Genomic DNA, 27879 nt, shown 5'->3' with positions numbered 1-27879 from the left:
TAACAGTCAGAATAATGCACACTGGAGAAATACCATTAATGTGCTCAGTTTGTAATAAAATATGCTTTGTGAAAACTCATAACAAAAAAATGCACACTGAATAAAAAACATTAATCTGCTCTGTTTGTAATAAAAGATAATCTGTGAAAAATGTAGTAAACAAAAGAATGCACACTGGAGAAAAACCATTCATGTGCTCAGTTTGTAATAAAAGATGCTCAGTGAAAAAAATGTTTTGATAACCGACAAAAGAATACACACTGGAGAAAAAACATTAATGTTCCCAGTTTGTAATAAAAAGACTCTGTGAAGACACTTTTCACAACAGACGGAATAAAACACACAGGAGAAAAACCATTAATGTGATCAGTTTGTAATAAAATATGCTCTATGAAAAACTTGATCAACAAAATGATTAAAACTGGAGAAAAAACATTAATGTGCTCAGTTTGTAATAAAATATGCTCTATGAAAAACTTGATAACAAACAAAAGAATGTACACTGGAGGAAAAACATCAATGTGCTCAGTTTGTTAAAAAGGATTCTCTGTGAAGAAACTTCTGATAACAGACAAAACAATTACACACTGGAGAAAAAACAATGTGCTCTGTTTGTAAAATAATACTCTGTGAGGAAACTTGAAAACAGAAAAAATAATGCACACTGGAGAAATACCATTAATGTGCTCAGTTTGTAATAAGATATGCTTGAAAAACTCATAACAAAAAAATGCAAACCGAATAAAAACCATTAATCTGCTTTGTTTGTAATGAGAGATTATCTGTGAAAAACGTAACAAACAAAACAATATACACTGGAGAAAAACCATTAATGTTCCCAGTGTGTAATAAAAAGACTCTGTGAAGACACTTTTCACAACAGACGGAATAAAACACACAGGAGAAAAACCATTAATGTGATCAGTTTGTAATAAAATATGCTCTATGAAAAACTTGATCAACAAAATGATTAAAACTGGAGAAAAAACAATGTGCTCAGTTTGTAATAAAATATGCTCTATGAAAAACTTGATAACAAACAAAAGAATGTACACTGGAGGAAAAACATCAATGTGCTCAGTTTGTTAAAAAGGATTCTCTGTGAAGAAACTTCTGATAACAGACAAAACAATTACACACTGGAGAAAAAACAATGTGCTCTGTTTGTAAAATAATACTCTGTGAGGAAACTTGAAAACAGAAAAAATAATGCACACTGGAGAAATACCATTAATGTGCTCAGTTTGTAATAAGATATGCTTGAAAAACTCATAACAAACAAATGCAAACCGAATAAAAACCATTAATCTGCTTTGTTTGTAATGAGAGATTATCTGTGAAAAATGTAACAAACAAAACAATATACACTGGAGAAAAACCATTAATGTTCCCAGCGTGTAATAAAAAGACTCTGTGAAGACACTTTTCATAACAGACAAAATAAAACACACAGGAGAAAAACCATTAATGTGATCAGTTTGTAATAAAAATGTATCTGTGAGGAAACTCTTGATAACAGACCAAAGAATGCACACTGAAGAAAAAAATATTAATGTGCTCAGTTTGTAATAAAATATGCTCTGTGAAAAACTTGATCAACAAAATGATTAACACTGGAGAAAAAACATTAATGTGCCCAGTTTGTAATAACATATTGTCTTTGAAAAAGCTTAAAACAGACAAAATAATACAAACGAAAGAAAATCCATAAATGTGCTCAGTTTGTAATAAAATACTCTGTGCAAAAAAACTTTTGATAACAGCCAAAATAATACACACTGGAGAAAAAACATTTATTTAGTTTGTAATAAAAGATGCACTGTGAAAAACTTTTGAAAACAAACAAAAGAATGCACACTGGAGAAAAACCATTAATGTGCTCAATTTGGAATACTCTGTGTACATACATCTACTGATGCTTAGTCTGGACACATCCTCAGTGACCTCTTGGATTCACCGGGCGTTTCGGGTCTCTCAACTGGTCATACGCCCTTCTCCAAGCGACCCAACCGGGGGTGATCAAATCCCCCGGCTTGTGTCCAGACGGCTCGCTAGCTACCATGACTCCAAGGATCTCCTCTTTTGAGCCACAACCATCTCGAAGCCCTTTCCGCCGCTTCGGTGGTACTGCGGATGGCTCTCCTCTTTCTCTCTCCATCGATGCCCAAACTGCTGAAGGCTCTGACCAAGGAACGGGCTGTAAATCCTCTACATCCAACCTCCACAGGGAAACACCTTGCTCTCCAACCAGCCTGCTGACAGTCGCTGACCAGTCCTGCATACTTGGAGAGCTTCCTCTCGAAGGCTTCTTCCAGGCGATCTTCCCACGGGACTGTCAGCTCCAGCAGCACAGCTTGTTTGGTGGACTCAGACACAAGGACAATGTCTGGTCGCAGGGTGGTGACTGCGATATGGCTGGGGAACTTCAGCTGGTTTTCAAGGTCCACCAACAACTGCCAGTCTTTTGCAGACGTCAGGATGCCTGCTGATGTTTTCCTAGCAGGAGTTGGCGTGTCCCCAGCTCTGACAAAGGCGATGGTTTTCTTGGAGGGGTGGAACTGTTTTGCCTATGCCAGTCCTGTGCTAATGGCTTCAGCGATGGTCTTCAGGACTTGGTCATGCCTCCACCTGTACCTTCCATCTCCAAGTGCCTTTGTACAGCAACTGAGGATGTGTTCCAGGGTTCCTCGCTTGGAGCACAGTGGGCATGCTGATGTCTCTGCTATGCCCCATGTGTGCAGGTTTGAAGGGCTTGGGAGCACATCATATACTGCCTGGATGAGAAATTTAATGCGTTGCGGCTCGGCTTTCCAAAGCTCAGCCCCAGGTCACTCTCCTCTCAACCGCATTCTCCCATCTTGTCCAAGCTCCCTGTTGCTTCATTCCAACAGCCTTGCAGGATCTTGTCTCCTCCACTGCCGCTCTCACCTCATCCTGAACAAGACGTCGGCCTTCCTTCCCCCTAGTGTTCAGTTGGGGAGTTGGAAAGGACCCTAGCCCAGCTCGACCCCGTGTAACTGCTCCAACCAGGCTCCTGTGTCGCAGCCTTGCATCTGCCTCTTGAACTGCTTCCTCTGCCCTCCATTTCCTGCCAGTCCTCACTTGGATCCCTGCTTTGGCCACCTTCGGATCACTTGAGTCCCTGTACTGTACCACTTCTCTGGCTCTAGTTACCTTAAATTCCTCCTCCAAGGATTTGAAAGGCAACTGCAGTTTGTTGCTGTTCCCGTAGAGTGCAATGCTACTCAGGCACTTAGGTAGTCCCAGCCATCTCCGGAGGTGGTTGCTGACCCTCCGCTCTAGGATCTCAACTGTCGAGATGGGGAACGAGTAGATGAGGAGGGGCCACAGGATCCTGGGAAGAATGCCATGCTGGTAAATCCAGGCTTTAAACTTCCCAGGTAAGCCTGACTTGTCCACGGATTTCAGCCAGCCATCCAACTCAGCGCATGTCGACTGGATGGATGTTGTGTCTCTCAAAGAGCAGTCAAAAACCTTGCCCAAGCTCTTGACTGGCTTCTCTGAGATAGTTGGAATGGCCGTGCCTGAGATGTTAAACCGGAACTTGTCCTCCACCTTACCCTTCTTCAGCACCATTGATCTGGATTTGGCGGGTTTGAAACGCATTCGGGCCCACTCCACCAACTCTTCAAGTCCCTTCAGAATCCAACGGCAGCCTGGGACTGATTCTGTCATGACTGTGAGGTCATCCATGAATGCCCTGATTGGTGGTTGCCTTTGTCCGGAATTTGTGCGGGGCCCTCTACACTCTGGCTCAGCAGACTTGGTGAGCATGTTCATGGCTAGTGAGAACAGTGTCACAGAGATAGTACACCCTGTGATAATACCAATCTCCACTTTGTGCCAACTGGATGTTGTTGGTCCGGAAGAGACCCTCATCCTGAAATTGCTGTAGTAATCAGCAATGAGGTCTCTACACCTGCTGGGTACATGATGTTTCATCAGAGTGAGTTGAACGAGCTTGTGCGGAATGGAGCCGAATGCGTTTGCCAGGTCAAGCCACAGTACTGATAGGTTGCCCTTGTTCTCTCGAGCCTCCCGAATGAGCTGCGTCACCACACCAGTATGCTCCATACATCCTGACATTCCTGAAATGCCGCCTTTCTGGACAGATGTATCGATGTAGGTGTTCTTTGCCAGGTAGGTACACAGTCGTTTGGAAACGGCGCTGAAGAAAACCTTTGCCTCAACACACAGCAGGGAGATGATGCGGAACTGGTCCGGCTGAGTGGAGTTTTCCTCCTTTGGGATCCATACCCCTTCCGCCACTCGCCATTGCTCAGGGATCCTCCCCCTTCTCCAGAAGACTCGCAGGATTTTCCACAGACGCTGCAGGAGTTTGGGACAGTTCTTATACACTTTGTATGAAGTGCCACTCGGTCCCGGTGTAGAGCTTGCCCTGGCTCTGCGGACAACCTCCCTGACTTCCTTTAGCTGTAGCTCCGACATGTCAAACTGCATTTCTGGTTCAGGGGGGTCTATGAGGTTGTTACACTCTCCCAACTCCTGCTCTCTTGCAGGATCACAGTACGTTTGCTTCAGATGTTGATCTATGTCTTCCTGCGAGGAGGCCAGTTTGCCACTGCGCTTCTGTCCCAGCAAATCCTTCGTGAACTTGAAGGGGTTAGCAATGAAAGCAGCACGTTTACGTGCCCTCTCGCGTCGCCGCCTCCGATGCCACTCTGCCCGACGGAGAATTCTGATCTTTTTCCGAAGGATGCACATCAGCTGGGCCAGGCCAGTGCGTTCCTCATGTCCTGCCGCCTTGTACTGGAACTTCAGCGCTTTCATCTCCTGCCTGATGTTGTGGATCCTTACAGCTCTGTGGTTCTTTGAGTACGTGGTTCCGGAGCTTCTCTTCTCCTCCTCGCCGAACCGTTCAGCTGCAATGCTGACAATGATTGTTGTCATAGCTTGTAGCTTCCCGTCGGCTTCTCCCTTCGCCGTTGCCTCCAGAATTTGGTCGACATCGTCATCGAGTTGCTTCCAGAGTGAGGTCATGCTAGCTGCAGGCCACTTGATCCGCCTCTGTTCAGACTTGATACTCGAGGGATTAGTTTGCAACACATGGAGGTTCTGGGCACTATGGGGTGACTCCGGGCCTGGCACCTCCTGCGTCTCACCAGGTGTAACACCTGTGCGTTGTGTTGCTTCTGCTCCCATCAGGCACTTCTTCCTCGCTTGGTGGATCTTTAAGCCATGGATGTTCTTGCAGACTTTACCGCATGTACACTGCGCGCTCATAGTCGTTTGTCCGTTGCCTAGGTCTGTTAACTTTAAGTCCGTCCGACTGGGGTGCTCATCCTCCCCCCCTCTCGGGCTCCCCTGGGGGTATTTTTCCTTTAGGTTCATCGTAGCTTAGTTGGGTTCCTCCTCACAGAGGATGCAAATTGTGCCGTCTCTCCGGGCTGTCACTGACTCTCCAGTAGTCACCACACTCTTCATGGTTGTCATCCAGTCTTTCCTGGCTGTCACTGATCGCTCAGGGTATTCGCTGTGTACATACATCTACTGATGCTTAGTCTGGACACATCCTCAGTGACCTCTTGGATTCACCGGGCGTTTCGGGTCTCTCAACTGGTCATACGCCCTCCTCCAAGCGACCCAACCGGGGGTGATAAAATCCCCCGGCTTGTGTCCAGACGGCTCGCTAGCTACCATGACTCCAAGGATCTCCTCTTTTGAGCCACAACCATCTCGAAGCCCTTTCCGCCGCTTCGGTGGTACTGCGGATGGCTCTCCTCTTTCTCTCTCCATCGATGCCCAAACTGCTGAAGGCTCTGACCAAGGAACGGGCTGCAAATCCTCTACATCCAACCTCCACAGGGAAATATATTCTCTATGAAATAGTTTTCAGAATCAGCATCAGAAGTACTTTATTAATCCCCGATGGAAAAAAAAAAAGAATACAAACAGAAGAAAAAACCATGTGCTCAGTTTTTAATAAATATGCTCTGGGATGAACTTGATAACAAACAAAAGAATGCACACTGGAGAAATACCAATAATGTTGTCAGTTTGTAACAAAATATGCTTAGTGAAAAAAACTCATAACAAAAAAAATATATATTTAAATTCCTCTAGTGTAAAAGAAGCATTCTTGGGTCCACCAAAATCAGATTTGACACCAAATGCTTCGCTATTTCCCAATTTGTTTTCCATTGGCCTTGTTTTTCTTGCTCAAACAAATCCTCAGAACTGTGAACTTTAGCAAAAGTCTCAGCCAATAATTCTGCCTTCTCTTTATTATTCACTGCAGTCACTCTTCCATCACTGAGAAATGTGCGCAGGCTTCCAGGCGTGTGTCGAGTAATGGAGGGGGAGTTTCCACTCTTTCAATTTTTAATAAAAGTACTCAATGTTGCATATTAATGTATGTATTTGAGTGAAAAAAATCACTAGTATAGAATATGTCATCTAAAATATAGAAGCATGTTAACAAGATAGTTACACAAACAACAATGTCACACATGTTATATGTGCTGATGTTGTTAGAAAGTCAACATTAAAGTCTTGACAGTTTATTTCAAATCCTGCATCTTCATTTGCTGCTGCTGTTCTCACCAGCACACTTGTGTTTCTTACACTGGTACTTAGAAGACAATCTTTCACCACACACACTGCAACTACACACTTTCTCTCCTGGGTGTCTTCTCATGTGTGCTACAAGTGTTGATCGTTCACAAAAGCTTCTGTTGCAGATTGAACAGGAATGTGATTTTTCACCAGTGTGTGTTCTAGTGTGTTTTTCCAAATGTTCCTTCCTTCTAAAACCTTTACCACAGATTGAACAAGGAAAAGGTTTTTCACCAGTGTGTGTTCTCATGTGTACTTTCAAATTGTGACTTCGTTCGAAACCTTTACCACAGATTGAACAGATCTTGTCTGCTTGTGATCCTCCACAGTGGTCTCCATCAGCTTCTGTTGTCATGTGTTGTGTTGAGCTGCTGCTTGGAGGCTCCGCCTCTCTCTTCTCCTCACTTTCACCTTTGACCTCATCATCTTCACTCTTCACAGGGACACCAGTCACTGGGAACTCCTCCAACCATTTAGGCTGACTGATGCTGTGTTCCTCCTCTTCCTCTTTAATGTGGGGGGGCTGTGGATCCTCTGTTTCCTCCTTAATGTGTTGGAGCTGTGGTACCTCTTCTTCCTCTTTAATGTGGGGGGGCTGTGGATCTTTAATGTGTTGGAGCTTTGGTACCTCTCCTTCCTCTTTAATGTGGAGGGGCTGTGGTTCCTCCTCCTGCTGATGGAGATAATGTTCTTCATTGAGGTCTGCAGGACACGAGAAGACAAACACATGCTTTAGAAACGTCCAGCTTTGCTCAGTCACACTAAGGTTATCCAGGCTTTATCCCATCTAGCCGTATCCTTGTCAGCACAAACACAATGCCACCGTTTAAGAACCCCTCTCCCCTCCAGCACAAAGCGACCTAGTACGCATGCGCAAAAGAAAATGCACGTGTCATAGTTACCGCTGACCTGGAAGTGTATTCTTACACTGTGTTTCAATGTTGCCTATTGCTACATTTCTTTGAACAGTAAACCTTGCTTGCCTCACCATCAGCAGCTGTTAGACTATTGTAGTGAATATATATATATATATATATATATATATATATATACAAACCCTGTTTCCATATGAGTTGGGAAATTGTGTTAGATGTAAATATAAACGGAATACAATGATTTGCAAATCATTTTCAACCCATATTCAGTTGAATATGCTACAAAGACAACATATTTGATGTTCAAACTCATAAACATATTCTTTTTTTTGTAAATAATCATTAACTTTAGAATTTGATGCCAGCAACACGTGACAAAGAAGTTGGGAAAGGTGGCAATAAATACTGATAAAGTTGAGGAATGCTCATCAAACACTTATTTGGAACATCCCACAGGTGTGCAGGCTAATTGGGAACAGGTGGGTGCCATGATTGGGTACAAAAACAGCTTCCCAAAAAATGCTCAGTCTTTCACAAGAAAGGATGGGGCGAGATACACCCCTTTGTCCACAACTGCGTGAGCAAATAGTCAAACAGTTTAAGAACAACATTTCTCAAAGTGCAATTGCAAGAAATTTAGGGATTTCAACATCTACACTCCATAATATCATCAAATGGTTCAGAGAATCTGGATAAATCACTCCACATAAACGGCATGGCCGGAAACCAACATTGAATGACCGGGACCTTCGATCCCTCAGACGGCACTGCATCAAAAACCGACATCAATCTCTAAAGGATATCACCACATGGGCTCAGGAACACTTCAGAAAACCACTGTCACTAAATACAGTTGGTCGCTACATCTGTAAGTGCAAGTTAAAGCTCGACTATGCAAAGCGAAAGCCATTTATCAACAACATCCAGAAACGGCGCCGGCTTCTCTGGGCCTGAGCTCATCTTAGATGGACTCATGCAAAGTGGAAAAGTGTTCTGTGGTCTGATGAGTCCACATTTCAAATCAATCAATCAATCAATCTTTATTTATATAGCCCTAAATCACAAGTGTCTCAAAGGGCTGCACAAGCCACAACGACATCCTCGGTACAGAGCCCACATAAAGGCAAGGAAAAACTCACCCCAGTGGGACGTCGATGTGAATGACTATGAGAAACCTTGGAGAGGACCGCATATGTGGGTGACCCCCCCCCCCTCTAGGGGAGACCGAAAGCAATGGATGTCGAGTGGGTCTGACATAATATTGTGAGAGTCCAGTCCATAGTGGATCCAACATAATAGTAAGAGTCCAGTCCATAGTGGGGCCAGCAGGACACCATCCCGAGCGGAGACGGGTCAGCAGCGCAGAGATGTTCCCAGCCGATGCACAGGCGAGCGATCCACCCCGGGTCCCGACTCTGGACAGCCAGCACTTCATCCATGGCCACCGGACCTGTGCCCCCCCCCCCCCCCTCAAGGAAAAGGGGAGCAGAGGAGAAAAGAAAAGAAACGGCAGATCAACTGGTCTAACAGGGGGGCTATTTAAAGGCTAGAGTATACAAATGAGTTTTAAGATGGGACTTAAATGCTTCTACTGAGGTAGCATCTCTAATTGTTACCGGGAGGGCATTCCATAGTACTGGAGCCCGAATAGAAAACGCTCTATAGCCCGCAGACTTTTTTTGGGCTCTGGGAATCACTAATAAGCCGGAGTTCTTTGAACGCAGATTTCTTGCCGGGACATATGGTACAATGCAATCGACAAGATAGGACGGAGCTAGACCGTGTAGTATTTTATACGTAAGTAGTAAAACCTTAAAGTCACATCTTAAGTGCACAGGAAGCCAGTGCAGGTGAGCCAGTATAGGCGTAATATGATCAAACTTTCTTGTTCTTGTCAAAAGTCTAGCAGCCGCATTTTGTACCAACTGTAATTTTTTAATGCTAGACATAGGGAGACCCGAAAATAATACGTTACAGTAGTCGAGACGAGACGTAACGAACGCATGAATAATGATCTCAGCGTCGCTAGTGGATAAAATAGAACGGATTTTAGCGATATTACGGAGATGAAAGAAGGCCGTTTTAGTAACACTCTTAATGTGTGATTCAAAGGAGAGAGTTGGGTGGAAGATAATACCCAGATTCTTTACTGATTCGCCTTGTGTAATTGTTTGGTTGTCAAATGTTAAGGTGGTATTATTAAATAAATGTCGGTGTTTAGCAGGACCGATAATCAGCATTTCCGTTTTCTTGGCGTTGAGTTGCAAGAAGTTAGCGGACATCCATTGTTTAATTTCATTAAGACACGCCTCCAGCTGACTACAATCCGGCGTGTTGGTCAGCTTTAGGGGCATGTAGAGTTGGGTGTCATCAGCATAACAATGAAAGCTAACACCGTATTTGCGTATGATGTCGCCTAGCGGCAGCATGTAAATACTAAAGAATGCAGGGCCAAGAACCGAACCCTGAGGGACTCCGCACGTTACCTTAACATAGTCCGAGGTCACATTATTATGGGAGACGCATTGCATCCTGTCAGTAAGATAAGAGTTAAACCACGACAAAGCTAAGTCTGACATACCAATACGTGTTTTGATACGCTCTAATAAAATATTATGATCGACGGTATCGAAAGCAGCGCTAAGATCAAGAAGCAGCAACATAGATGACGCATCAGAATCCATCGTTAGCAGTAGATCATTAGTCATTTTCGCGACGGCTGTCTCCGTAGAGTGATTTGCCCTGAAACCGGATTGAAAAGGTTCACAGAGATTGTTAGACACTAAGTGTTCATTTAGCTGCTGTGCGACAATTTTTTCGAGGATTTTCGAAATAAAGGGAAGGTGGGACACCGGTCGGTAGTTTACCATGAGGTCAGGATCAAGGTTAGGTCTTTTGAGCAGAGGATGAATAACCGCTTTCTTGAATGCTAGGGGAACAGTGCCAGAGGAAAGTGATACGTTTATAATATTTAGCACTGATGGACCTAATAATACAAAAAGCTCCTTGATAAGTTTCCCAGGAAGTGGGTCAAGTAAACATGTTGTTTGTTTTATCCCACTTACACGCTGTAATAGTTCCTCTAATGTTATTTCATCAAAAAGAGAGAGACTATTTTGTATTGCAGTATCCGTCGTAGATACAGTTGTATCTGTGTTCATAGAACCCAGTTGTAGCTGGGATGCGTTGTCTTTAATCTCCTTTCTAATGAGTTCAATTTTCTTATTAAAGAAATTCATAAAGTAATCTGCCGAGTGGGTGGAGCTATTGGGAGGAGTCCCTTGTTGGGTTAGCGATGCTACTGTACTAAACAAAAATTTAGGGTCGTTTTTGTTGAGGCGGATGAGATTTGAGTAATATTTAGCTTTAGCTAAGGTAAGCATGCGTTTATACGATATTAAACTATCACTCCATGCTTGATGGAAAACCTCAAGCTTGGTCGCGCGCCATTTGCGTTCCAACTTTCTACATGATAATTTATGAGCTCTGGTTTCCTCTGTAAACCATGGGGTGCGCCTTTTAGGGGCCCTTTTTTGTTTTAGCGGTGCTATACTATCAATGGTTTTGCGCAGGGCATTGTCAAAGTTGTTAGTGAGGTTATCAATAGAGCCGACATAATTTGGGAATGGTGCCATTACCGAAGGCAGTAGGTCAGCGAGAGTCATCGTTGTGGCAGCATTAATGTTGCGGCTGCTATAGCAGTTATTATTATTATTATTAGTTTGTTGACAATGAGTCAGAACTTCGAATTTTATAAGGTAATGATCGGACATTACTTTAGTATACGGGAGTACCATAACTTTGGAGGTGGTGACACCCCTGACCAGCACTAGATCTATCGTATTACCGTTGCGATGCGTAGGTTCATTTATTATTTGTGTAAGACCACAGCTATCAATTATAGTCTGGAGCGCCACGCACTGAGGGTCCGATGGGGTATTCATATGGATATTAAAGTCCCCCATTATGATTATATTGTCTGCGTGCGTCACTAGATCAGCAACGAACTCTGAGAATTCATTAATAAAGTCCGAGTAGGGCCCTGGGGGGCGGTAGATAACAGCCATATCGAGAGGCAGCGGTGCGACAGACCTCATAGTAAGCACCTCAAACGATTTGTATTTATTATTTAGGTTAGGGGTAAGGTTAAAGTTTTCATTGTATATTAGTGCGACCCCCCCACCCCTTTTAAGGGGACGGGCAATATGCGCATTCGTATAGTTAGGAGGAGATGCCTCATTTAGCGCAAAAAATTTGTCTGGTTTGAGCCAGGTTTCGCTAAGACCAATGATGTTAAGATTGTTGTCTCTAATGACCTCATTAACTAATAACGTTTTGGGAGACAATGATCTTATGTTTAAAAAGCCCATATTATAAGTATTGGGCTGTTTTGACGAGTTTTTGTTTAAATTATCCGTAGTAGAAATATTAATAATGTTGCGTTTATTATACGTAGTGCACTTTAAATAGTTTCGACCATATCTAGGAATTGATACGACGGGAATTTTCAGATTGTTTGCTTGATGCTGCGATCGACTGAACGCATCATGATTTGCCACCTCAGTAGAATGCATATCTACCCCGGACACATTCACAACAGAAAACACATTATGTGAGTTGTGTGTTATTCTAAGAAAATTGCTATGCGTACAGGAATTATCCAGCCTGGTGCTGGCTAGTTCTAGCTTAACTGACTCCTCACCCGGACTAGCAGGCTCTGTAATTGCCTGTGACCGGGCTTGCTCTAGTGTAGTTAGTCAAATGTGACTTAAACAGTAGTCTATGTTCTTAGACAGGATGATGGCGCCTTCCTGGTTAGGGTGAAGGCCGTCCCTCATCAGCAAGCCTGGTTTGCCCCAGAAAGAGGGCCAATTATCAATAAACGTTAGTCCCTGTTGTCTACAGAAGCTAGCCAGCCACTTGTTAAGCGAGACTAATCTGCTATATCTCTCATCATTGCCTCTCGCAGGCAGGGGGCCAGAGACAATTACTCGATGCCTGGACATCTTTCTAGCGAGATCACAAGTCCTGGCTATGTTTCTCTTTGTAATCTCTGACTGTCTCATCCTAGTGTCATTGGAGCCAACGTGTACAACTATATTCGCATAACTAGTGGTGCGATTAGCCTGTCGTACGTGTTTACTAGGCCTGTTGCGAGTTAGCTCCCTAAGATTAGCCTCAATGTCAGGTGCTCGGGCCCCCGGGATGCACTTAATTGTGGCTGGTTTGCTAAGCTTTATGTTTCGGGTGATGGAGTCCCCTATGACTAAGGTGTGGTGCCCGGTAGACTGGGGTGTAGGACTAGCTAAAGAGCTAAATCTATTATGCGTCTCAACCGGTACACCGTAGCTTGTAGGCCGCTTAGGACTGCTACAGGCTGGGCTGGTTAGCTCGCTACAGCTAACGCTAGCAGATGTGTCCGCAACATCTAAAGTTACGAGATTACTCTGCTCTAACTGGCGGACACGGCCCTCTAGGAGAGCCAGCCTCTCCGTGAGTAAGGTGCAAGACGCGCAGGAAGCCATACTCACGGTGTTTTCTGTCACCGAGTGAAGTTCCTGCTGTCTTCCTAGAAGTCCTGGTCACGGTGTGCAGGAGTAGACTCCTTCTGACCGGCGCCCGGCGACGCCTTTCTCCGCGCTAGCTTCGTTAGCTTAGCAGCTAGCTAGCTGCGGGAGGGGTGGAGAGACAGAGATCGGGTGATTTGCAAGTTAAATAGTACTACTAAATATGTTGAGAAAGTAATAAAGAAAGCTGCAGAACAATTTAAAAGCACACAAATAGAACGATACTTAGCTTTTTCGAAACAGCGAGCAGTCAGCGAGCAAATAGTTTTTGGAAATATTCGACATCGTGTCATCCGGACCAAAGGGGAAGCGAACCATCCAGACTGTTATCGACGCAAAGTTGAAAAGCCGGCATGTGTGATGGTATGGGGGTGCATTAGTGCCCAAGGCATGGGTAACTTACACATCTGTGAAGGCACCATTAATGCTGAAAGGTACATACAGGTTTTGGAACAACATATGCTGCCATCTAAGCGTCGTCTTTTTCATGGACGCCCCTGCTTCTTTCAGCAAGACAATGCCAAGCCACATTCAGCACGTGTTACAACAGCGTGGCTTTGTAAAAAAAGAGTGCGGGTACTTTCCTGGCCCGCCTCCAGTCTAGACCTGTCTCCCCAGACTGTTGAACGACTGAAGCTCTACATAAAACAAGAATGGGAAAGAATTCCACTTTCAAAGCTTCAACAATTAGTTTCCTCAGTTCCCAATAGTTTATTGAGTGTTGTTAAAAGAAAAGGTGATGTAACACAGTGGTGAACATGCCCTTTCCCAACTACTTTGGCACGTGTTGCAGCCATGAAATTTTAAGTTAATTAAAGCTGCAAGCAGCGTTGGTCGGGCCCGCATATTTGGCTGGTGCTAGTCCTAAGTGTCCCAATACTTTTGTCCAGTTGTAGTCCTAAGTGTCCCAATACTTTTGTCCAGTGGTAGTCCTAAGTGTCCCAATACTTTTGTCTAGTGTACCTACCTTGTCTGCATTGTGTGGGCACGCTGGTGCTTCCTGCTTTTAAGCAGCCATCTTGAGACAACAGCATCAGCGCAGCGGTTCTTTGAAGGGTCGTAAAATTAAAACCGGAGCAGTAATCAAAACTCTGTTCCATACTTTTAATCAGAAGGGTTCAATCTCTCTCCTGTGCTGGTTTGAAGCTTTTGTTTCATGTCTCTCCGACCTTCCTAGTGGGAGTTACAGGCAGTTTTGTCATTTTTTTCTTCCGAGGAGCAGTTTTGTCTGTGTTTTATTCCTAGGGGGCGCTAGAGCGTAATTTTGAGATTTGGGGTTAGGTTTTTTTACTAGATAGCAATTTTTGCCAGTCCTGATGTGTGTGTTTAGTTTGGTGAGTTTTGAAGCATGTTAAGGGGGTCAAATTACAGCTCAAAGAGGCAAAAGTGACTGTTTTTAGTACATTTTTGTCTTGAAGGGGGAATAGCCAACTTCCTGTTGATTTTTGCTGAAGGATGTTAGTGTATGAAATCTAGGTCAAATTCAGACCTACATAGAGGTTTTTGTTTCATGTCTTTACAATATTCCTACTGGAAGTTATAGGCCGTTTTGTCTGTGTTTTTTCCTAGGGGGCGCTAGAGCGCAATTTTGAGTTTTGGGGTTTTTTTTTTTTTAGATGGCAATTTTCGCCAGTCCTGATGTGTGGATCAAATATGGTGAGTTTTGAAGCATGTTAAGTGGGTCAAATTACAGCTCAAAGAGGCGGCGGAAGAATAATAATAAAGAAAGAATAAAACGCACAGAAACAAGAGGTCCTTCTGTCCCAATGCAGAAGGACTCCTTTTGGGAGTCCTTCTGCAATGGGCCGTGCGGGCCCTAATTATCATTTGCAAAAAAAAAAAAAAAAAGTTTATGAGTTTGAACATCAAATATGTTGTCTTTGTAGTGCATTCAATTGAATAAGGGTTGAAAATGATTTGCAAATCATTGTATTCCATTTATATTTACATCTAACACAATTTCCCAACTCATATGGAAACGGGGTTTGTATATATATATATATATATATATATATATATATATATATATATATATATATATATATATATATATATGTATATATATATATATATATGTATATATATATATTAAAATCGATTATCAAAATAGTTGGCGATTAATTTAGTCATCGATTCGTTTTTTTGTTTTTTTTGATAAACCTTTATTTATAAACTGCAACATTTACAAACAGCTGAGAAACAATAATCCAAATAAGTACAAAAACGGTACAAAACAGCCCCAGGGCGGCGCTGGGGCTACGTGTCATGAGGTTGAGGTAAGCTAGCCAATGATGTGTCATGTGCAGCTCACGTGACCACGCCGTCTCCTTAGCTGGAAACATTTGAAAAATGGCGCAGGAAAACAGTACCGATAGTTTAGCGGAGAAACATCTTGAGGATATTGCTTCAAAGGAGAAAAGTGTACGACCCAAGTCGTCAAAAGTGTGGGAACACTTCACTTTAAAGACTTGAAAGAAGTGTGTTTCCTGCAAAATGGCACGGAAGTACAACATTGCTTCAGGAGCAGCTGAAAAGGAAACATGTTGGAGCCATGGATGAAGGGAAGAACTCACAGTACGTAACTTTTTAAGTCCATAGTGGCAACAGGCATTCATGAGTTTAGCTTTTTTGTGAGTAATGTTAACGTTATGCCTTTGTTGCAACGCGGGGCTGATAATGTGTCTCCGGCACACTGGACTCCGTTTTGAGAGAGAAAACGCACGGTTACCAATTTGGAAATAAACTTAACGGACAGAAATATCTTAGGTTGGTTTCAAAATGGATCAATGTAGCCGGGTCCGATAAAGCTATATACATCTATTTAGATTTGAGTGACGCTTTAGTATAACTAAACGTTTTGAAAGTGCTGGAATATTTCATGCTATTATTCAGAGGCAGCCTAAAATTAATCCTTTGTTATTCACCACAGAAACGTGTACAATATCTGATCCAGTTCTGATCTGATGAGCTACATTTCTGTGTTATTATTGCTGTATGCTGCATCCCCAATGTCCAGAACATGGTGCCAGTATGCCAGATTTTTTAATAAAATACTGGAAAGGACAGAAATGTAGTTTGTCTCTTTCATCCGATTATTATTCGATTAACCGAAATAATAATCGACAGATTAATCGATTATCAAATTACCGTATTTTCCGCACTATAAGGCGCACCGGATTATTAGCCGCACCTTCTATGAATTACATATTTCATAATTTTGTCCACCAATAAGCCGCCCCGGACTATAAGCCGCGCCTACGCTGCGCTAAAGTGAATGTCAAAAAAACGCTGCGCTAAAGTGAATGTCAAAAAAACAGTCAGATAGTTCAGTCAAACTTTAATAATATATTGAAAACCAGCGTTCTAACAACTCTGTCCCAAAATGTACGCAAATGTGCAATCACAAACATAGTAAAATTCAAAATGGTGTAGAGCAATAAATAGCAACATAATGTTGCTCGAACGTTAATGTCACAACACACAAAATAAACATAGCGCTCACCTTCTGAAGTTATTCTTCATTCGTAAATCCTTCGAATTCTTCGTCTTCGGTGTCCGAATTGAAAAGTTGCGCAAGCGTGGGATCCAAAAATGGCCGGCTCCGCCTCGTCGAAGTCATCGGATTCAGTGTCGCTGTTGTTGTGCAGCAGTTCTGTGAATCCTGCCTTCCGGAAAGCTCGGACCACAGTTGTGACCGAAACTATCTGCCCAGGCATTTACGATCCACTGGCAGATGTTGGCGTATGTCGACCGGCGCTATCTGCCCGTCTTAGTGAAGGTGTGTTTATGAACCGGATCCTTGTCGCGTAGTAGGAGCCATTTTGTGGTCTTTACAGATGTAAACAGGAAATGAAACGTACGGTGATATCCGCGCGTTTTTTCTTCTTCTTCCGGGGGCGGGTGAAGCGCTTCCTGTTCTATGGGGGCGGGTGCTTTCCTTGGCGGTTGCTTGCGTAGAAGAAGAAGCGCTTCCTGTTCTACCGGGAAAAAAGATGGCGGCTGTTTACCGAAGTTGCGAGACCGAAACTTTATGAAAATGAATCGTAATAAAGCGCACCGGGTTATAAGGCGCACTGTCAGCTTTTGAGAAAAATTGTGGTTTTTAGGTGCGCCTTATAGTGCGGAAAATACGGTAATCATTTGTTGCAGCCCTAATATATATATATATATATATATATATATATATATATATATATATATATATATGTATATACATAAATACATATAAATACATCCATACATCCATTTTCTACCACTTGTCCCTTTAATATGTACCGTATTTTCCGCACCATTAGCCGCACCTAAAAACCACAAATTTACTCAAAAGCTGACAGTGCGGCTTTTAACCCGGTGCGCTTTATATATGGATAAATATTAAGATTCATTTTCATAAAGTTTAGGTCTCGCAACTTCGGTAAACAGCCGCCATCTTTTTTCCCGGTAGAACAGGAAGCGCTTCTTCTTCTACGCAAGCAACCGCCAAGGTAAGCACCCGCCCCCATTGAACAGGAAGCGCTTCTTCTTCTACTGTAAGCAACCACCCGCCCCCGGAAGAAGAAGAAGCGCGCGGATTTTCGTTTCATTTCCTTTGTGTGTTTACATCTGTAAAGACCAGACCACAAAATGGCTCCTACTAAGCGACACGCGTATAACGCAGAATTTAAACTTAAGGCAATAAGTCATGCCGAAGAACACGGAAATAGAGCAGCAGCAAGAGAATATAACATAAATGAATCAATGGTGCGTAGGTGGAGGAAGCAAGAAGATGACCTGCGCCAGGTAAAGAAGACAAAACAGAGTTTCCAAGGGAACAAAGCAAGATGGCTACTGTTGGAGGACAAACTCGAACAGTGGGTTGTTGAGCAGAGAGCAGCAAGCAGAAGTGTCAGCACCATCACTATTCCAATGAAGGCAACAGCGCTAGCAAGCGAACTTCACCTGGATGATTTTAAAGGTGGTGCTTCTTGGTGTTTCCGGTTCATGAAAAGACGCTTATAGACTACGGTGTCGTCACGGACTACAAAGGCGGACTCGCACAATTTTTCAGGATTTATAGAGATCCCAAATACAGATCAGCAGGTACCAGAAGGTAAGAAAAGTTGTGTTTGCATAATATTGCGAAACAAAGTGCCAGATAATATGTCTTACCTTATACACACACTTTTCAATTCGGACACCGAAGACGAAGAATTCGAAGGATTTACGAATGAAGAATAACTTCAGAAAGTGAGCGCTATGTTTATTTTGTGTGTTGTGACATTAACGTTCGAGCAACATTATGTTGCTATTGCTCTGCACTATTTTGAATTTTACTATGTTTGTGATTGCACATTTGCGTACATTTTGGGACAGAGTTGTTAGAACGCTGGTTTTTAATATATTATTAAAGTTTGACTGACCTATCTGACTGTTTTTTTGACATTCCCTTTAGCGCAGCGTAGGCGCGGCTTATAGTCCGGGGCGGCTTATAGGTGGACAAAGTTTTGAAATATGCCATTCATTGAAGGTGCGGCTAATAACCCGGGGCGGCTTATAGTGCGGAAAATACGGTATATATATGCAGGGCTTGAATTGAACCATGGCAACTGCTGCATTTTCCGTGACCACCCTTTGTGACTTGCCGTAATGCCCGAAAAAATTGACCGGCATTTAAGGCAAGAACATGCCGTGACCGCCCTTGACTTTTTACTTGTTAATGGACTATGGATGTAACAATAAACGGTATAATGATACACAGCGGTGAAATTCCAGATGTTTAGTAACACGTTTACATTTTTAATGACCGAAAAACCGTCATTTATCAATGCATTTTACGCAACTGCTTACTTCCCGAACACTGAAGCGCCGCAGCGTCTGCTCATGCTCACTAGAGTCGTACGGCTCGGGAGACATGGCGGTGACTTTATGCACTTTATTTTGAAAATGTTCCCTCCAAGCTAACGGAGCCGATCTCTTCGTTTCACTTCATTTCAATGGCTTCTACTTCCATGGAGTGTCGGTGTGCGATTAAGAGCACAATGCTGTTGGAGGAGAACAATATTTGATGTTGCACTTTCATTTTGAACCTGAAGCTAGCGTCCTTCCGTCAGCTGCTGGGACTGAGAGTTAGCATGCAGCAGGTGATGTGTGGGGAACCTTGTCACAACTTCTTTATAAAGTCTGTCGTTTGTTTACTGGGATGCTCACTCCTCCTTTATTTAACTGCTTTCTTTGTTAATGTTCCAATAACATCAATACTAGCTCAAATGTTTTGTCATCTCATCCAATTGATCGCAGGCTGAGTTGTCGGTGAGGCACAAAGATTGTGTGTTAGATGTGAGCGGTATCACTCTTTATTTTTGTTGGCCAAACTGTTGTACTGAAGTACGTGGTTGTTGTTGAAGAACAAAGATTGTTTATTAGACTTAATTTTCATTATTCAAACTGCTTTATGTTTTATACACCATGTTTTTTTTACATTACTTGTGGGGTTTTTTTCATTTCACAAAGTAATTACTTTAATAACCATTCATGTCACACAGCATTTTGTTCATGTTATATTGTGTATAAATAATTCCTATACAACATATTTCTGCTCAAACTCTCAATGGATCTGTCCTGATACAGCATGTACATGTACACACATTAGTACATGTAAATGTACATCACTTATACAATTCTTCTCTCTATGAAAATGTAAAACTAGAGATAAAGGCATCATGTATTAACAATTCTGACGTGCTGATACTATTACCGTATTTTCCGCACTATAAGGCGCACCTAAAAACCACAAATTTTCTCAAAAGCTAACAGTGCGCCTTATAACCCGGTGCGCTTTATTACGATTCATTTTCATAAAGTTTCGATCTCGCAACTTCGGTAAACAGCCGCCATCTTTTTTCCCGGTAGAACAGGAAGTGCTTCTTCTTCTACGCAAGCAACCGCCAAGGTAAGCACCCGCCCCCATAGAACAGGAAGCGCTACCGCCCGCCCCCGGAAGAAAAAGAAGCGCGCGGATATTTCGTTTCATTTCCTTTGTGTGTCTACATCTGTAAAGACCAGACTACAAAATGGCTCCTACTAAACGACACGCTTATAACGCAGAATTTAAACTTAAGGCAATAAGTCATGCCGAAGAACACGGAAATAGAGCAGCAGCAAGAGAATATAACATAAATGAATCAATGGTGCGTAGGTGGAGGAAGCAAGAAGATGACCTGCGCCAGGTAAAGAAGACAAAACAGAGTTTCCGAGGGAACAAAGCACGATGGCAACAGTTGGAGGACGAACTCGAACAGTGGGTTGTTGAGCAGAGAGCAGCAAGCAGAAGTGTCAGCACCATCACTATTCCAATGAAGGCAACAACGCTAGCAAGCGAACTTCACCTGGATGATTTTAAAGGTGGTGCTTCTTGGTGTTTCCGGTTTATGAAAAGACGCAATCTCTCCATCCGCACACGGACCACTGTTTCACAGCAACTGCCTAACGACTTTAAAGAAAAGCTGGCTACTTTCCGTGCATATTGTAAAAAGAAGATAGCGGAAAAAAAGATCCGGCCAGAGAACATTATCAACATGGACGAGGTTCCACTGACTTTTGATATTCCTGTGAACCGCACTGTTGATACAACGGGAGCACGTACGGTGAATATTCGCACCACAGGGAATGAGAAGTCGTCCTTCACTGTGGTTCTAGCTTGCCATGCTAATGGCCAGAAACTTCCTCCCATGGTGATATTCAAAAGGAAGACCTTGCCAAAAGAGACCTTTCCAGCCGGCGTCATCATAAAAGCTAACTCGAAGGGATGGATGGATGAAGAAAAGATGAGCGAGTGGTTAAGGGAAGTTTACGCGAAGAGGCCGGGTGGCTTTTTTCACGCTGCTCCGTCCATGTTGATATACGACTCTATGCGCGCCCACATCACAGATGGTGTCAAAAAACAAGTGAAGCACACAAATACAACACTCGCCGTCATTCCGGGTGGATTAACCAAAGAACTCCAACCGCTGGATATTGGTGTCAACAGGGCATTCAAATCACGAGTGCGAACGGCGTGGGAAAAATGGATGACCGAAGGCGAACACACCTTCACTAAGACGGGCAGACAACGCCGGACGACATACGCCAACATCTGCCAGTGGATCGTAAATGCCTGGGCAGATATTTCTGTCACAACTGTGGTCCGAGCTTTCCGGAAGGCAGGATTCACAGAACTGCTGCACAACAACAGCGACACTGAATCCGATGACTTCGAAGAGACGGAGCCGGCCATTTTGGAACCCACGCTTGCGCAACTTTTCAATTCGGACACCGAAGACGAAGAATTCGAAGGATTTACCGGTACGAATGAAGAATAACTTCAGAAAGTGAGCGCTATGTTTATTTTGTGTGTTGTGACATTAACGTTCGAGCAACATTACCGGTATGTTGCTATTGCTCTACACCATTTTGAATTTTACTATGTTTGTGATTGCACATTTGTACATTTTGGGACAGAGTTGTTAGAACGCTGGTTTTCAATATATTATTAAAGTTTGACTGAACTATCTGACTGTTTTTTTGACATTCACTTTAGCGCAGCGTTTTTTTGACATTCACTTTAGCGCAGCGTAGGCGCGGCTTATAGTCCGGGGCGGCTTATTGGTGGACAAAATTATGAAATATGTAATTCATAGAAGGTGCGGCTAATAATCCGGTGCGCCTTATAGTGCGGAAAATACGGTAATGAACAAAAACACAAATATTTGTCTTTAAATATATAGATCCAGAATCTACAGCATTTGTATGAGATATTACAAATGACATGATGTTCACACCAACACTGTTTTACCAAACAATGAATAATCATGATTAATAATCAAGATATCAATATTGATACAAATAATATTAATTATTATTTTGCCCATAAACCTGCAGTCCTAGGTGTAAGACTAGATCTTATACATGAACACTAATTGTATCTATATGGACAAAAAGTGCAGTTACATCTTATATCCACAAGGTGCCATCTTACAAATTGTTCACATTTTTTTTTATATATTTATATTATTATTTTGTTTCTGCCATATGACTTTGTTTATAATGCTTGTGTTGCTTTCAGGTGCACATTCAACTTTCTACTTGAGGAACATATATATATATTTTGACACAGTTTGTGTTTTAAAAAAATAAAAATAAAACTTGGTAAAAGGATTTCAGTATAAGTAGTTTTTGAAAATGTTGAGCACATTTAAAATGACCGCGATAATAATGATAACCGTGATAATTGTGGTCACAATAACCGTGATAAATGTTCATACCGTGACATCCTTATAATGGACAATTGTAACGTAATTGTTTCCTCGAATAAATTGATAAAAACACATCTTTTTCTTACATTTTCAGCTGTTTAAGACATTGCATAATTAACATTAATCAGTATAAACAACATGCGCAGCCATTTTGGAAGCATGTGTCAAAGTTTAACCGACAACGAGAACAGCCGAGTTGTTGTAAGATTTTCCCAGAGATACACTAGTTGCATCAGGGTCTGGAAGGACATCAGGTGTTCCCTGAACTTAGGTCAGGCACATGCACCCTAGACCGGCCAGGTAGGCCGGCGTAATGGGACACTATGCTCACTTTATTTATATTTATATATATGGAGCCCCTGCCTTGAAAGAACATGTTTGCCTTGGTGCCCTAACATATGAGCCCTCCTTTAAGGCAACACTTGCCTTAACCTTAAAAAGTTACAATTGGAGGCCTGTATACAGGTAAAAGCCAGTAAATTAGAATATTTTGAAAAACTTGATTTATTTCAGTACTTGCATTCAAAAGGTGTAACTTGTACATTATATTTATTCATTGCACACAGACTGATGCATTCAAATGTTTATTTCATTTAATTTTGATGATTTGAAGTGGCAACAAATGAAAATCCAAAATTCCGTGTGTCACAAAATTAGAATATTACTTAAGGCTAATACAAAAAAGGGATTTTTAGAAATGTTGGCCAACTGAAAAGTATGAAAATGAAAAATATGAGCATGTACAATACTCAATACTTGGTTGGAGCTCCTTTTGCCTCAATTACTGCGTTAATGCGGCGTGGCATGGAGTCGATGAGTTTCTGGCACTGCTCAGGTGTTATGAGAGCCCAGGTTGCTCTGATAGTGGCCTTCAACTCTTCTGCGTTTTTGGGTCTGGCATTCTGCATCTTCCTTTTCACAATACCCCACAGATTTTCTATGGGGCTAAGGTCAGGGGAGTTGGCGGGCCAATTTAGAACAGAAATACCATGGTCCGTAAACCAGGCACGGGTAGATTTTGCGCTGTGTGCAGGCGCCAAGTCCTGTTGGAACTTGAAATCTCCATCTCCATAGAGCAGGTCAGCAGCAGGAAGCATGAAGTGCTCTAAAACTTGCTGGTAGACGGCTGCGTTGACCCTGGATCTCAGGAAACAGAGTGGACCGACACCAGCAGATGACATGGCACCCCAAACCATCACTGATGGTGGAAACTTTACACTAGACTTCAGGCAACGTGGATCCTGTGCCTCTCCTGTCTTCCTCCAGACTCTGGGACCTCGATTTCCAAAGGAAATGCAAAATTTGCATGGTTGGGTGATGGTTTGGGGTGCCATGTCATCTGCTGGTGTCGGTCCACTCTGTTTCCTGAGATCCAGGGTCAACGCAGCCGTCTACCAGCAAGTTTTAGAGCACTTCATGCTTCCTGTTGCTGACCTGCTCTATGGAGATGGAGATTTCAAGTTCCAACAGGACTTGGCGCCTGCACACAGCGCAAAATCTACCCGTGCCTGGTTTACGGACCATGGTATTTCTGTTCTAAATTGGCCCGCCAACTCCCCTGACCTTAGCCCCATAGAAAATCTGTGGGGTATTGTGAAAAGGAAGATGCAGAATGCCAGACCCAAAAACGCAGAAGAGTTGAAGGCCACTATCAGAGCAACCTGGGCTCTCATAACACCTGAGCAGTGCCAGAAACTCATCGACTCCATGCCACGCCGCATTAACGCAGTAATTGAGGCAAAAGGAGCTCCAACCAAGTATTGAGTATTGTACATGCTCATATTTTTCATTTTCATACTTTTCAGTTGGCCAACATTTCTAAAAATCCCTTTTTTGTATTAGCCTTAAGTAATATTCTAATTTTGTGACACACGGAATTTTGGATTTTCATTTGTTGCCACTTCAAATCATCAAAATTAAATGAAATAAACATTTGAATGCATCAGTCTGTGTGCAATGAATAAATATAATGTACAAGTTACACCTTTTGAATGCAATTACTGAAATAAATCAAGTTTTTCAAAATATTCTAATTTACTGGCTTTTACCTGTATGTGTGTTACCAATAGTAACAAGCTAGTCATTGATTTTTAGTTTTCGTTTAAGCAAGTTGCAAACAAGACACTTAAATGTTTGCGGTCATTGTGATTATATTATACATTAAAATGTCATTTTCTTGTTATTAGTCAATATAAAGTTAGTAAAGATGTGAGAGTAAGAAGTCAACAAACCTGTTCTGTGTAACACAACTTGATGTTTCTTGAAAACAGCGTCCAATAGTAGCTTGTTCTCCTCCTTTGTTCTAGAAAGTTCCGCCTCGTATTCTGCTATCGTTTTTTCTAACACTACAAATATTTCTTCAACGGCAGCAGTTAGTCGCTGATCCACCAACGCTCTCAACATGTGTAATGTAGACATTTTCACACAATCACAACACTTTACTCTCACACTTGATCTCTACTTAGCGATATGTTGATAACTTCTGCTAGCAGCTAACAAGCTAGGCTAACTAGCGAGCTAGGCTAACTAACAATAAACGAGCACGAGAAGCAGCAAAGTGCTTCTAGCACATCGAGATCATTTTATCATTGAATAAAGAATCAAAGATGTATTTTATAGGACGTAAATATTTCAAACTGGAGAACAAATAATAAGACTGACTTATTAGCGTCCTTCTCACGTCTTTCTCCGTCGATGTGCTTTCACGACAGTTCGCACACTTGACGTTACAAGACGGTACCACTCTGCTCTCGCGAGATGTGTCATGCGCAGGAGAGCCAAAGAAACGATGCGTCATCACGGCCACCTTTTGAATCATTGACTGCGTATTTAGTGCACTACAGCAGTGGTCCCCAACCACCGGACCGCGGCCCGGTACCGGTCCGTGGATCGATTGGTACCGGGCCGCACAAGAACTAAAAAAAAAAACAAAAACTAATTCTTGTGCAGCCCGGTACCGGTACCAAAAAAATAAATAAATAAAATAAAAAATAAAAACACTTACAATTAGTACACTTACCCAAAAAACCTCCCTCCCCCATTCACACTCATTCACACTCATTCACACAAGTTAATTTAAAGTAGCAATGATAGTCACGCACACACTAGGTGTGGTGAAATGTGTCCTCTGCATTTGACCCATCCTTTTGTTCACCACCTGGGAGGTGAGGGGAGCAGTGGGCAGCAGCGGTGCCGCGCCCGGAAATCATTTTTGGTGATTTAACCCCCAATTCCAACCCTTGATGCTGAGTGCCAAGCAGGGAGGTAATGGCTCCCATTTTTATAGTCTTTGGTATGACTCGGCTGGGGTTTGAACTCACAACCTACCCATCTCAGGGCGGACACTCTAACCACTTGGCCACTGAGTAAAAGGGTTGTTTCTTTCTGTTATTAATATTGTGGTTCCTACATTATATATCAATATATATCAATACAGTCTGCAGGGATACAGTCCGTTAGCACACATGATTGTATTTTTTTATGACAAAAAAAAAATATATATATAAAAAATAATAATAATAACACCCCGGTCCGTGGGACAAATTTTCAAGCGTTGACCGGTCCGCAGTTACATAAAGGTTGGGGACCACTGCATTACAGGGACAAGCGGTATAAAATGGATGGATGGATACAGAGGTCTATCAGTGATTAAAATCAGCATAACTCACTGAATGTTCAACTGATTTTCAGGCCGTTTGCTTGAATTTAAATGTCAGACACGTAATTATCATGCAACATATTTTGATTCAACATTAAAATGCTGCTTTTCATAGCAAAATAAATACATAGTGTGGCAGAGTGTGCACTATCATTACAACTTGCTGTTTGTTTGCATATTAAAACAGAATGGTAGATAATAATAACGAAAAAATCAATACCAAACTATTTTAATAATATTACGTTGTGTATGAGAATAAACTGAAAAAAATGTTTATATATACAAAAGCCAAAAGCAGTGAAGTTGTCGCGTTGTGTAAAAGGTAAATAAAAAGAGAATACAACAAATCCTTTTCAACTTATATTCAATTGAATAGACTGCAAAGACAAGATATTTCATGTTCACACTGAGAAACATATATATTTGTTTGCAAATAATCATTAACTTAAAATTTAATGGCAGCAACACATTGCAAAAAAGTTTTTACCAGTGTGTTACATGGCCTTTCCTTTTAACAACACTCAGTAAACGTTTGGGAACTGAGGAGACACATTTTTGAAGTGGAATTATTTCCCATTCTTGCTTGATTTACAGCTTAAGTCTCATATTTTAGCCTTCATATTGCACCACACATTTTTAATGTCTGGACTACAGGCAGGCCAGTCTAGTGCATGCACTCTTTTACTATGAAGCCACACTGTTGTAACACCTGGCTTCTTGCTGAAATAAGCAGGGGCGTCCATGATAACGTTGCTTAGGTGGCAACATGTGTTGTTTCAAAACCTGTATGTACCTTTCAGCATTAATGGCTCCTTTACAGATGTGTAAGTTACCCATGTCTTGGGCACTAATTCACCCCCATACCATCACACATGCTGCCTTTTACACTTTGCGCCTATAACAATCCGGATGATTCTTTTCCTCTTTGGTCCGGAGGACACGACGTCCACAGTTTCCAAAAACAATTTGAAATGTGGACTCGTCAGACCACAGAAGACTTTTCCACTTTGTATCAGTCCATCTTAGATGAGCTCAGGCCCAGCGAAGCCGACGGCGTTTCTGGGTGTTGTTGATAAATGGCTTTGGCTTTGCATAGTAGAGTTTTAACTTGCACTTACAGATGTAGCGACCAACTGTAGTTACTGACAGTGGGTTTCTGAAGTGTTCCTGAGCTCATGTGGTGATATCCTTTACATACTGATGTCGCTTTTTGATGCAGTACCGTCTGAGGGATCCAAGGTGCGTAATATCATGGCTTACGTGCAGTGATTTCTCCAGATTCTCTGAACCTTTTGATGATATGGGGACGGCGTGGCGAAGTTGGGAGAGTGGCCGTGCCAGCAATCTGAGGGTTCCTGGTTCAATCCCCACCTTCTACCATCCTAGTCACGTTCGTTGTGTCCTTGAGCAAGACACTTCACCCTTGCTCCTGATGGGCCTGGTTAGCGCCGTGCATGGCAGCTCCCGCTATCAGTGTGTGTTTGTGTGTGTGAATGGGTGAATGTGGAAATAGTGTCAAAGCACTTTGAGTTCCTTAAAAAAAAGGTAGAAAAGCGCTATACAAGTACAACCCATTTACCATTTACCATATTACGGAGCGTAGATGGTGAAATCCCTAAATTCCTTGCAATAGCTGCTTGAGAAATGTTGTTCTTAAACAATTTGCTCAGGCATTTGTTGACAAAGTGGTGACCCTCGCCCCGTCCTTGTTTGTGAATGACTGAGCATTTCATGGAATCTACTTTTATACCCAATCATGGCACCCACCTGTTCCCAATTAGCCTGTTCACCTGTGGGATGTTCCAAATAAGTGTTTGATGAGCATTCCACAACGTTCTCACTCTTTTTTGCCACTTGTGCCAGCTTTTTTGAAACATGTTGCAGGCATCAAATTCCAAATGAGCTAATATTTG

General features: G+C 42.4%; 1 protein-coding gene and 1 pseudogene across 1 annotated transcript in view; both read right to left on the bottom strand.

The window, feature by feature from the left end:
• LOC133570664 (uncharacterized) overlaps positions 1–27879 on the bottom strand; it is a 192068-nt gene that overhangs the window by 116713 nt on the left and 47476 nt on the right. The window lies entirely within an intron of this gene.
• On the bottom strand, positions 2052–5239 carry LOC133570728 (uncharacterized; annotated as a pseudogene).

The sequence above is a fragment of the Nerophis lumbriciformis genome, linkage group LG28 (assembly GCF_033978685.3).
Source record: "Nerophis lumbriciformis linkage group LG28, RoL_Nlum_v2.1, whole genome shotgun sequence".
In the NCBI taxonomy this organism is placed as follows: Eukaryota; Metazoa; Chordata; class Actinopteri; order Syngnathiformes; family Syngnathidae; genus Nerophis; species Nerophis lumbriciformis.
This window is presented reverse-complemented; position numbering and strand designations above follow the sequence as displayed.